Genomic DNA, 13,350 nt, shown 5'->3' with positions numbered 1-13,350 from the left:
TGACTTTGAAGTGAGTTTTGAGGCTATGAATTATGTTTCCAACTGTTGTGGATTCTTGAACCGGATTATGCCACAAATGTGACTTTAAAGACTTGCTTGTTGCTTGGATTGATATCTACACTAAGGATTACAAATAAATTGAGAAAACTCTTAACTTGAAATACTGTGTAACCTAACTCTGAACATAAAACTTTTGGTTAATTAACTTATTTTTGAGTTGTTGCAACTCAAATTAGTCCTTTAAGTTAAATCTGAATGTATAAATTCGGTATCGGCACTTACAAACAAACACATGTAATACCATTTTGGAAATTTATTTTAGAACTTTAATTTTATTAAACCAACATGAGACAATCGCAGTAAACATACCTCCTACCAGTAAGATTTTTTATGTATTTTAAAGAAATATCTTCTGCTCACCAAGCCTGAGTTTGTTTGATCAGAAATACAGCAAAAGCAGTAATATTGTTAAATAATTTTTTACAATTTAAAATAACTGCTTTCTATTTTAATATATTTTAAAACGTAATTTATTCCTGTGATTTCAAAGCTGAATTTCCAGCATCATTCCTCCAGTCTTCAGTGTCACATGATCTTCAGAAATCATTCTAATATGTTGATTTGCTGCTCAAGAAACATTTATTAAATTAAAGGTTGATATTTGGCAATTACACTAAATCTAGTTATCTAATCTCCGGTAAGTGCGCTCACGTTTTCTCCCCTGCAACACATCTAAATACATTCGATTCATGACTCTACATCACACTTAACTGTTGACAATGAGATGATATACACGAAAACGTTAACTTCAGGGTCCTTGGATTTGTAAATAGTTATACTTCCGGCATCATGTGAAATACCGATCCGCAGTCTTGAGAAGAAAAATTCAACGTGGGGAGTTTGCTTGTACATGGATGATGTCAGACTTTTTAATAAAGATTTTAAGTTGATGTAACTTTAAGACCGTTCGTGTAAATTAAAAGAACTAAATTATTCAGCTAACTTAAAAAGTATAATTTTCACAAACTCCTAAATACCTAAAAGTTCTAAATGCTTATCAAGGTCTATTAATTTTAACTAACTGTAATGATTTAAGTTAACAGAACTCAATACAATTAGCTGAATTACTTTGAGTATTAGGGTTTACAGTTATTATTCTATAATTGGAGATACATTTAGCATTTCAAAAAAGTTAGGAAAACAAATGTTCACTAAAAAAAATGATTTCCCGTTTCTTATTGAAAAAATATACGATTTTAATAATTCAGTGCTTGCCAAACACTAGTTACTTGATTTGTTTTACTTTTAATGAAAAAATAACAGATTTCTTTATACTATTATAGATTTATAGTTGAAACTGAGATAATATTTCACCTATGCATACCTTAAAAATGAAAAAAATAAATGTCTTCACAGAAAAAAATTTACATGCATTAAAAAATTTATTATATGCAATATCCAGTAAAAAAATAAAATAAAATAAAAATGTTGTTGAAATATTATAAGAATGCAAAATTAATCAATAACGTTTATGAGATTTTAAACAACAATTTCATTTTTTTTAATGAATATAGTTCATAAACAGAGTTGACCCTTTAAGTAACAGAATTGTAAAGTATAACAGAATTAACAGAATTGACTGGTGGACTGTCAATTCTGTTACATACTGGCAGCATTGTTACTCTAACTTGGTAATGGAGTTTGACGGTAACAGAATTGACAATTTTCAGTTTTTTAGCCAAAAACTTCACTTGCTAGCATAAATGCTAAGAGCACATGGCACTAATGAAATCATGATTGAAAGAATTTTAAATAACCCAATGTGTGATCAATGATAAATTATTTTCCTTTTGATATCGTGGTAAAAATTGACGCTTTATACAAGAACTCCTGGTGTAAGAACACTTCAGATTAAAAAAAATTGACCCTTGTGACTGGTTTTGTTGTCCAGGGTCACACATACTTTTCAGTGCTTCAGATCTTATCAGTGAGGGAAAGTAAGATCATTTCCTGTATCTTACATAGTTGTGGGAAATAATTCCACTAATTTAAAGGCAAAGTATGTTATGATAACAGAGTTGATGCAAGATTTATGGACACATTTTTTTTTATAAGAAAAAAAAGTTATTATAAAACAATTTAATGTTGTAGAATTAGGAAAATGGCTATTTAGGGCTTCTATAAATAACATAAATGAAATATTACCAAAAGAAATTCAAATTAAATATTTTGATTACACAATGATGGAAAAAATACACTGACTAATTCAGACAACAAGAAATCCAGATTTCCAGCTATATAAGACACTTTTTACAGAAAATATTATGTTGTTGTCCTGTAACAGCTTGTGATCCATGACAATGAGTAACAAATTATTAAAATCATTAAAAATAACCATTTGAAAAAAAGCATAGAAAAAAAGAAGGACTTTGGACACTAAATATTCCTGCAATTATACAATCACCCATGTGTATATAAGACATGCATACTTATAAAAAAAACTATCAGAACATCCTACAGGCCATTCTTTCTTGTGTAAAATATGTGAGAAGGCAGTTCTACTTATAATATAAACTCAAAGTCACCCCAAAGTGAGAAAAAATGAATATAAAACATACAGGAATAATATAATCACCAGGCTGAATTAACTGTCGATGTTAAAATGAAACGCAATAAATGGCCAAATGTACCTGAATTCACTTTGTGTAATGGGGAGCCATACACTTCAACTCAAATATTAATTTTGCCTATGAGTTTTGTATGATCATTTGTTTATATGTAAATAATACTGAACAATGAAATGTGTTATGAATTTCTAAATTTTATTCCATTTTTATTTTTCTTCCTTAAATTCAAACAATTATTCTGTAATCTGTTTGCTACTTGAATTCAGTTGCATTACACTGGAATTCTAAAAGGCATTCTACCAGTTTGTGTTTGAGTTTTTATTATAACATTAACTTATGTACCTTGCGTACTAACTAACTGCTGAGTTGATTTGATTATTAAAACAGGCCCTCAGAACTTTTTGGGATATAATCCTGAACCACATCAGTTCAAGATGATCGATCCTTCATTCAATATGTGACTCAAAGGTGAGAACATTTTCCTCCACATTAGTTTACATATAATTTTGTCACATTCATTTTTTCTCTCCCTTTTAATGTAATGCCATGGTATTACTGATTAACAGGTTCCTAAAATTTCCACGGCTGGAGCAATATAGAGATTTGTACATGCCCAGCACGGGTGCACTGATGCTTTTGGTCGCTTTATACACTTGTGACCAGGTCAACAAACCTCCAATGTTTTTCATCATTAAAACAGCATTTTAAATCCTTATTTATAAAAGCTTTTTTATTGCTAGAATGGCCCCGAAACCTACTGTTCCATCTGTTTTTAAATAGATGTTGTGCATGCTGGCTCTTCCCTCAGGTCTCTGCATATGGTTTCATCACAGAAAATTACAAAGACTTCTCGGACCATTACTTTGACAAGGTCATGAAGCCTCTAGTCTTCTATGCCAACCATGACATGAAGATGGAGGGACATCTGTGGAAGCAGCTGCACTCTCAAAAAGTCTTGTGGTTATATCAGCGGAATCTTGGGACATGGGAAAACCTAGGTAAAAAAACTGCATAATGAAACTGCCAAAACAGTTTTTTTGAATTGATCTGTTACAAATAACTCCTTAATTAATACTCATGACTAATTAATTAATGATTCAGTTGTTCTGGTGCACCCTGCTTCTACTGCAACTTTTACAGGCAACATCATTGAGAAGGTTGACAATTGCCAATCTGGTGTCCCATCACATTACAGCACACAGACCATGCTTCTATTCAACTAAATATTGAGTCAGGTAAAATATCATTGCTGATCTTACTGATTTTTAGTGCTGCACTCTCGATCACAATACACTCTTAGACAAACTGGAAAACTGGATTTGTCTCTTTAGGTCATATCTTGAAGACAGGGGTTACTGTGCAAACATAGACAACGTTAAATGGACCTCAATGACGTGGTGTCCCTCAAGGTTCGGTTCTTGAACCTCTCCTATTCAGTCTGTATGCAGTCTGGTCAAAAATTAGGCACAGGGTCAGGGCAAGCAGCTTTGTGTTCTGATTCAAATAACGTGAACCCCTTGTGCAGGTTTCAATTGTCATTCACTTCTTTGATAAGAATAAATCATAATACGAATAAATATTTACATGTGTAGTTTTGTGCATGTTCAGTTTGTATTAATCCCCACTTCAACTGACCATTCCACAATAATATTAATTTATTTTTAAACATATGCTTACATGAACCATGCTTATTTTTTCATTAATTTATTCAGACTTATTTATTCATACTTTGTATAAGTACAATGACATTTTTATTTTTTATTGCTTTATATGGTTTTCATAGCACAAATTGAGTTATTATTTGAAACAGTCCAAAAATGGCTTGGACGTCTGGGACGCAAAGGCGCCTTTTTCCATGTTGAAAAGCATTGAGTAATGAACCATTTTACGATACAGTTGAAGGGAAAGCCTCTGTGCTTCACAAAGCTTCATTTCACCATCACTAAATAAAAGAAATATCCAAGCAGGCAGCAAAGTGTCATAACAGTTCAGGGTCAAATACGGGCAAGGCAAACAGTAACAGAATAACACTCAGAATTGTCAGTCAGAGCAAAAGAAGATCTCACAATGAGACTGTGGAGGTGTCCAGGTCCAGATCCCTGTTTGATTTGACAGACAAAAAAGAGAAAATATTACAGGGTTAGAATGACTTAAGGCTAAGTAATGATAAAGTTATGAGGGTAACTATTGCCAAATATGTCACAATGATCGGCTTGCAAAACTTGATGGCACTTTATTATGTTTTCAGAATATCCTTTGCTTTGTGCAGTGAATATGTTCGCCTATCTATAAAAACTGTTCTTTACTTCAAGGTGCTAGTTTCACCCTATGTTTTAGCTTGTGATCACTGTGATAGTGACATTAACTGCTTTATTTAAACATGCCCCAGGTGTGCAACATCTGTTTGTGGTATACCCCGGAAGATTATAGCACCCCCGATCCTTTGATCACCGCTCGCCCTTATCTTTGTGAGAGCAGGTGAAGGCATGCAGAACCACAAGCCTTATTCTGCGGTTTTCACCGGGTTCTCCACAGCACACAGTCTCATTCAGGCACTTTGTCAGAGCCATATTCACTATCCTGTTTCAGATTACTTAATTTGAGAGGAGATGGGAAACACTTTCATCTGTGGCTGCAGCAAGAGACGTCTACACTGTAAAAAAAATTCCGTAAAATGTACGGTAAAAAAACGGCAGCTGTGGTTGCCAGAATTTTTACCGTAAAAAATATGGTAGCAAAGTTTTAGGTTTTATAGTTTTTACTTAAATTTACAGTTAAATAACGTAATTTCATTAACTGATATAATGTTAATATACCAACCTATTGAAGTACTGAAATCTGTTTTGTACCGTTGTTATACACTGATAACCACCAAATGCAGGTGGTGATGAGAAAGTCACATGATGAACCAAAGCCCATCACAAGCAGCTTTTAAATAATAACATATATAGAAGGTGCACAGTGTCATTCACACAAACACTAAACACCATCATGGTAACACACATGAAACTGAAATAATGCAATACACATTCATTTAACAACATTAGGTGTAACACACAACCCTAATATACAAAACTGATAAGACAAAACTAAGAAACAGTTATTTCAACAACAAAAAAACATCAAATTTGAAATGTAACGCAGGGAATTCTGGGAATGTCAATTTACGGTTATTTACTGTAAATTATACGGTCTTTTTCCACTTCCAAAAACGGTATACTACCGTAAAATTTATGTCCAATACATGTAATGTCCAATACAGTTTTTTACCGTATATAGTAGGGGAATTTACCGTTAACCATTTAACAGGTTTTTACTGTAGTATTTTTACAGTCTTTTACCGTTAAATTCACAGTCATTTTTTACAGTGTAGATCAGTGTTTGTGTGCACATGCAAGTTTAAGCATATAAATGAGCCCATTGATGATTGAACTTCTTCAGACAGGTTCATGTTCGCATTATTCTCAGTACATTGTACAAAAACTCTGAGTTCCATTAGTTTTAAGTTACTATAAAGCAACATACTACAAGTGAGTGCATGTTTTTTGGTGATGAGCAATAGACCCAAAGGAAAGACCAATCACAAATAACATCACTTCTTTCTCCTAAATAGAGCAATATGATTAAATGAGGAACAAATGGAGACTTTTGCTAATGTCTTCTGCTTTTCAGATGTTTCTCTTGAGAATCCCCTCAGTAATTTCACGTTTCCTTTAAAGTCTAAAGAGGAATATTAACAATGTCTCAAATCATGCTTGCATTTGCCAGGATACTTAAGTCTGAAATCAACTTGAAGATCTCAATAGCTATGGTTCCATCCAAAAGTTGCCAATTTAACTTATGCGCAAAATTAGAATATTACATTTGCGAATAAAGCGCTTTCCATCCCATGCTCAAGAGAATAAAATCATCACTTCCAGGGAAACTGGGGGAAAGTATCAATAATAAAAATGAAAGTTGCTGCAACCGGGGAAGCCTGTGGCTCTTTTTTTCTTACTAAATAAACAACTTTCGCAATAATAAAAGCTGTCTGGTTATTTTAGTTCTGGAATGCTGTTCTGTGAGACAGTTATAAGAGGTGATTATACCAAATCACTTTGATGACCAGCTTTGGCTCAGGCATTTTTAAAATGATGAAAATAACATTTGAGATTGTGTGCGATGAGATCGGTGTGCTGTTTAGTTCAGTTATCTAATCGCATGATCTGCTGAAGCAAAGTCACATGATTTTTTGATGAGTATCGAGGAATTTATTCAGTAGTTTATGTGCATGTTTTCTTACTTAATAAAACATAAGATCTAATTGAGCGTATAAGTTTTTTTTATGAACATTATTTGAATTTATGCACATCTTGGCATTTCCATCCAGTGTTTTATATGCAATATTCCAAAATTCACAAAAAAAAAAAAAAAATTGGTGGATGTAAACATATGTATGCTGATGTGAACTCAAACATTATTCAGCAAATTCTCCCAAATCCAAATGATCTAATGCGCTCCACATTAATTTTATTGTTCTGTACAAAAATTACAAAAATTACAAACAAAAAAGGAACCAAAAAATGGGAACATTTAAATGAACACCTAAATTAATATTATTTAACATCACAGAATCAACCTAAATACATTAATTTATACCAACAAAATATATTTTTTATGTTAAAACAGGTAGAATAGCTCTTTAATGTAACAATTGCAGCACTTTTTATGCCATTATTAATGTATCATGTCAATGTTTGCCTTATTTGTGTGTCTCATGCATTCATTACCTATGTTGGTTGTTTAAATTATCTCATTGCTGTAATAAATATTTTTTATATATATTCTTTGATAAACTTTTGTCCATTTATCATATGTCTTAAGTGTCAATATTTCGAAATTGAGATTTATAAATCATCTGAAAGCTGAATAAATAAGCTTTCCATTGATGTATGGTTTGTTAGGATCGGACAATATTTGGTCGAGATACAACTATTTGAAAATCTGGAATCTGAGGGTGCAAAAAAATCTAAATATCAATTTAAAGGCCTTTAAAGTTGTCCAAATGTAGACCTTAGCGATGCATATTACTAATCAAAAATTAAGTTTTGATATATTTACGGAAGGAAATTTGCAAAATATCTTCATGGAACATGATCTTTACTTAATATCCTAATGATTTTTGGCATAAAAGAAAAATCGATAATTTTGACCCATACAATGTATTGTTGGCTATTGCTACAAATATACCCCAGCAACTTAAGACTGCTTTTGTGCTCCAGGGTCACATATTATATCATTTATACACACACACACACACACACAAACACACGTTGAAAATGTTGTGTTTCCATGTTTTATGGGGACATTCCATAGGCGTAATGGTTTTTATACTGTACAAACTGTATGTGCTATTGCCCTACACCAACCCTACCCCTAAACCTACCCCTTACAGGAAACTTTGTGCATTTTTACTTTCTCAAAAAAACTCATTCTGTATGATTTATAAGCTTGTTTCCTCATGGGGACCTCAAAAATGTCCCCACAAGGTCAAAATTTACTAGTATTACTATCCTTGTGGGGACATTTGGTCTCCATAACGTGATAAATACCAGGTACACATAAATAATATAATATATATATATATATATATATATAATTAATATGGATTAATATCTTGCAAATTTATGCTATAGACACATATTGTGCCATTTTTGTATATAATTAATATAATTTAATTTACCAAATTCACCATTCATTGTTATCAAACACTCTTTTCATAATCTAATAATAATAATAATAATTATTATTATTATTATTATTTTAAATCATGATATACTGTACTTCACCAATAGCCTGTATCAGATCAGATGAGGCTGAAGGAGCTCCGGTGAGTGGCGGCTGGCGGCAGAGCAGCGGATGGGTCCCAGAGGGCGGCAGAGAGAGCGGCACAGCTGCTGCGGAGCGGGGCCAGAGCTGCTCCCTCCCACTGGGAGGGCCGACCCGCACCGGAGCTGCTCTGCCGCTCCACTCTCTCACTACCGGAGCTCTCAAAACACGCTCATGCAAATCGCAGCCGACGCTCAGTCTGGAGTTTATCGACACGGACTGCCGAGAAAATAACTTATTAAAGACTCGAGCGCGAGTAGAAGCGGCCAAGAGAGTTCACACTTACAGCGAAGTGCGTTTAAGAGTTGACTGAAGGGGCCGAGCTCGCTGTTGTTGTGTCTGGAGCGAACGAGCGACTGAACCTGGACCCGCTGTTACGGCTCCAGCCTGCATCGAAAATAAATACTTCACTCTAATTGAATGGTAAGTGTGTTCATCACAATTAGTGGAGAAGTCTTACAATAGGATTCAAGTCTTACAATATTGTGAAAACTAATTGTATTTTTTGTTAGAAGTGTTTAAAACGGTAGTTATCGCGCTAATGTTTGATAGATGTGACACTTCACCAACTTATGGTTGCATTTTCTAGTTTTCTCAAGCAAAATTACTAGAGTTTCTGCGAAAATACAATGCTTATTGTTTATATTGTAAAGTAGTATAATTAAGTTTTCTGTTTATTTATGTATTTATTTATTTATAACTGACCTCAGTTCAGCTGTAGTAACTAAAACTCGGATATTTTGGCCTCTGTGGTTCCCATGGTGATTTTGTTTGTAAGGATCTCTGAAGATTGAATAAAAATCTGCCAAATGTATATCAACTATACAAACTGAAGAGTTTATAGTGTGCTGTTGGATGTGCTTGAACTTCAACTAGCAGCAGTTATTGTTTGGTTTATTGTTGTATGGTGTGCATACATATGATTTATCATTGTTTGCTTATTTTGGCACCCATGTGATGTCTGTGCTTAGACTCTTTCTGTCTGGACTGAAGGGGTTGTGTAGTAAACATCTAGACTTGTAACCTAAAGATATAGTTGTAAACCTCCCAAGAGTTGATAAATGTGACCCTAGACGGACCACAAAACCAGTCATAAAGCTGAATAAATAAGCTTTTCATTGATGTATGGTTTGTTAGGATCGGACAATATTTGGCAGAGATACAACTATTTGAAAATCTGGAATCTGAGGGTGCAAAAAAATCTAAATATTGAGAAAATTGTCTTTAAAGTTATCCAAATTAAGTTCTTAGCAATGCATATTACTAATCAAAAATTAAGTTTTGATATATTTACGGAAGGAAATTTACAAAATATCTTGATGGAACATGATCTTTACTTAATATCCTAATGATTTTTGGCATAAAAGAAAAATCAATCATTTTGACCCATACAATGTATTTTTGGCTATTGCTACAAATATACCCCAGCGACTTAAGACTGCTTTTGTGCTCCAGGGTCACAAATCACCATTGCGTCCTTGATCAACCTCAGGTTACTCGGACTGAAGGTGTTCAGAGATGTCTGTTCAGCACAAGGAGGTCTGTAATACTTGCAGAAAGCCATCTATTAGCATCTCCATCTATCTCAATGGAAGTTACTCACTGTCAAACGCAGCCCCAGAAGTATGCAACCCTCACCCCGTCATGTTTGCTCAGGTCCTGATTTTGCTTTTTATCTCACACTCTTAAAAATAAAGGTGCTAAATAGGGGTTTTGCAGCAGTTGCAATTATTTTTAAGAGTGCAAGTAACCTGAGCCATAAAAGCCATGAGACTGATCACTCTGAAGCTGCAAGAAAATAACATCATGTCAACATTAATTAACTGATGGCAAGAACGCACACAGTTCAAAACCCTACACTAAAGACTGTCCCGAGATTAGGCATGTGACCGATTACATTTTTAATGTTGTGATAATTGCTGAGGCTTTTATCACGGTATACGGTATTATCATAATATTGGGAAAAAAGTTGCAAAAAAAAAAAAAAGTGTTGTCATATAACAGGTTTACTAACTTTTTTTCTTATAACAGAAAGAACTGAACAAAGCAATATTTTTCAAAATGTAAAATTTTCATTTACTTTTTTTTTTTTTTTTACCCTTGGTGCTTTAATGCTGACAGCATTCTTTTGATTTAGGAGAAGTTCTGTCCTCTCAGAGATGTTGTGTCTTTAAATTGATTTCTTCTAAAGCAGTACAACTACAGCCATACACATTCAGATGGACATTTTTGGCACCTGCATTTTTTCAGTTTCCCGCCAGTTTTTAATGTGTCAATTTAGCCACTGTGCAACTTTGAAAAACGTCTATTTATTGAGCTCAGTGGAGGTGTTTTTATTGAACACGTTTCATGTAAACGTCCTCTAAGAACCGCATCTTATAGGGATCAGGTTTATCATAAACCAGCCTAATTATTAAGTTTCATAAAGACTGATAATGTATTCAAGTCATGTCGGAAAGATCGTATTTACCAGTTAAATGCACATGAACGCCCCCACAAAGTTGTAATGATGAAAATATTGAGACAATATCACACACAATGGATGCAGCTTCTGTATTTACGGTCAATTTGTTGAAATGTAATGTTTTTTTCATTTACAAGTTGCATGTACAAAATACAATTGTGCAATCACACTAGAAATAATGGTTCCGTTCCGAAATTGAGTAAAAACATAAAGCAAAAACACACCTAATGTGCATTTTTTTATCAATCGTTTTGTAGAAGTAGAGTTAAAAAAGTAGAGTTGTTTTTGTACACTGTAAAAAATGACCGTGAATTTAACGGTAAAAGACTGTAAAAATGCTACAGTAAAAACCTGTTAAATGGTTAACGGTAAATTCCCCTACTATATACGGTGAAAAACTGTATTGGACATTACATTTACAGTAATATACAATTTTTGGAAGTGAAAAAGACTGTATAATTTACAGTGAATAACCGTAAATTGACATTCCCAGAATTCCCTGCGTTACATTTCAAATTTGATGTTTTTTTTGTTGAAATAACTGTTTCTTCTTAGTTTTTTCTGATCAGTTTTGTATATTAGGGTTGTGTGTTACACCTAATGTTGTTAAATGAATGTTTATTGCATTATTTCAGTTTCATGTGTGCTACCATGATGGTGTTTAGTGTTTGTGTGAATGACACTGTGCACCTTCTATATATGTTCATGTTTAAAAGCTGCTTGTGATGGGCTTTGGTTCATCGTGTGACTTTCTCATCACCTCCTGCATTTGGTGGTTATCAGTGTATTACAAAGGTACAAAACAGATTTCAGTACTTCAATAGGTTGGTATATTAACATTATATCATTTAATGAAATTACGGTATTTAACTGTAAATTTAAGTTAAAACCGTAAAACCGTAAAACGTTGCTACCGTATTTTTTACTGTCAAATTCTGGCAACCACAGCTGCCGTTTTTTACCGTAAATTTTACGGAATTTTTTTACAGTGTAGATTAGCTACATTGTCATCTTGCTTCAACCAAAGTGATCTGAACAGACCTGACGTCGTAATTACCACTTCCCAACTCATAAATACAAACTTCCCAGAAGTACTTGAGAAAACCATGATTAGCGACTCGCTGTTCTGGCAACCCAATGCTTATGTTTTTGCATCCCTAAAATCAAAATGATGGTTTGTAAACATGAGGGCCAGTTACTGGGCTTGTCTAACCGTTATTCCTGTTTGTGAGATATTTTCATCAGTCAAAGCAGTTCAATCCACCTTCACATTCACCTGTCCTGTTCCTCCTCTTTTCTTTTTTGAACTGTGGCTTTCCCCACAATAAAGAGCATCTGTAAACATGCTCATAAAGTTCAATCAAAACATTATAAACCCATCATAACAGCACTCCACCCTGGATCAAAAACTCACACGTTGGTTTGGCAACAAAGCAGCAGCGCGTAAAGACTATTGGCCCTGAGGGAAACGAAAGAGGGCGAGATTACAGCTATTGAGAGTGACAGCTTTGCTCAGTCCCTCAGAGTGTTTTGGGTGTGTAGAGAAGGCAAGATCGTGCAGCATTATATAATGGAGGAGTGATTATGAGACAGCCGCGTGGTGCTCATTTAATGCTCACGCTGTGACTGAGACACTGGGCAGCCTGACCGCTGAATGTGGAGTTGCCATGTGCTGCGCTGCATATGATTATTGTTGTTTTTTTTTCTTCTCTTTCCCTTTACTGACCACACGTATCGTTAAGCCTGTGATTTACATTTTTTTTTTGCTTTGACAGCAAGTATGTTTGAGATGTTATGCCATCAAGACTTCTTTAGTTAACATGTTTCTTTTGGCTTGTTTAAATGTTATCTGAGACTTAGAATACTAGTGTCAGCAGTTTTTTAAATAGTGATGTTAAGGCAATTACTACTACTACTACAGCTGCTCATATTTGGGGTTAGGCATGTAAACGCAGTTACGAATGCTTGGCCAACACAATTTAAATGTGCAATCGCATACTTATAGGTATGTGTTTTTGTCATAGCTACCACCTGTTTTTGGGCAAGTCTCGCCACCTTTTGTCAGATGTCTGTCACACACAATGATTAAAGATGGAAGTGGGGTGACAGAGTAATTTTTGGGGGGTGTTGTACTATTGTACCACATTTACATACTGAACTAACATTGCTTTGGGCTAAACATTTACATGATCTTATATTTTAAGAGACTTATTGACCTTGACACACTGTCATACGGGTCTACCGGGAGCATCTCTGTGATAGACTTAGATTTGGCGGATAAAAGTTATTCAGATGTTTATAATAATTTAACAATTGTTCTAGAGAATAGTAATGAAAGTACTCAAAATTCTCTTTTCAAGAATTTTCTTTACATTTCTTTACATTCTGTGC

At 34.1% G+C, this 13,350-nt stretch overlaps 1 protein-coding gene and 1 pseudogene across 1 annotated transcript in view; both read left to right on the top strand.

Annotated features, from left to right (window-relative positions):
• Nucleotides 1-2,360: 2,360 nt before the first annotated feature.
• Nucleotides 2,361-3,850, top strand: LOC107654569 (alpha-N-acetylgalactosaminide alpha-2,6-sialyltransferase 2-like; annotated as a pseudogene).
• Nucleotides 3,851-8,653: 4,803 nt separating this feature from the next.
• Nucleotides 8,654-13,350, top strand: part of LOC107654588 (caskin-2-like) — a 59,379-nt gene continuing 54,682 nt past the window's right edge. The window contains exon 1 of the mRNA XM_016441734.1: nt 8,654-8,918. The gene's annotated coding sequence lies outside the window, so the exon portion shown is untranslated. The remainder of the gene's footprint in view (nt 8,919-13,350) is intronic.

The sequence above is a fragment of the Sinocyclocheilus anshuiensis genome, unplaced genomic scaffold, assembly GCF_001515605.1.
Source record: "Sinocyclocheilus anshuiensis isolate Anshui unplaced genomic scaffold, SAMN03320099.WGS_v1.1 scaffold787, whole genome shotgun sequence".
Lineage (NCBI taxonomy): Eukaryota > Metazoa > Chordata > Actinopteri > Cypriniformes > Cyprinidae > Sinocyclocheilus > Sinocyclocheilus anshuiensis.
The sequence above is the reverse complement of the archived record's forward strand: the minus strand, read 5'-3'. Positions and strand labels throughout refer to the sequence as shown.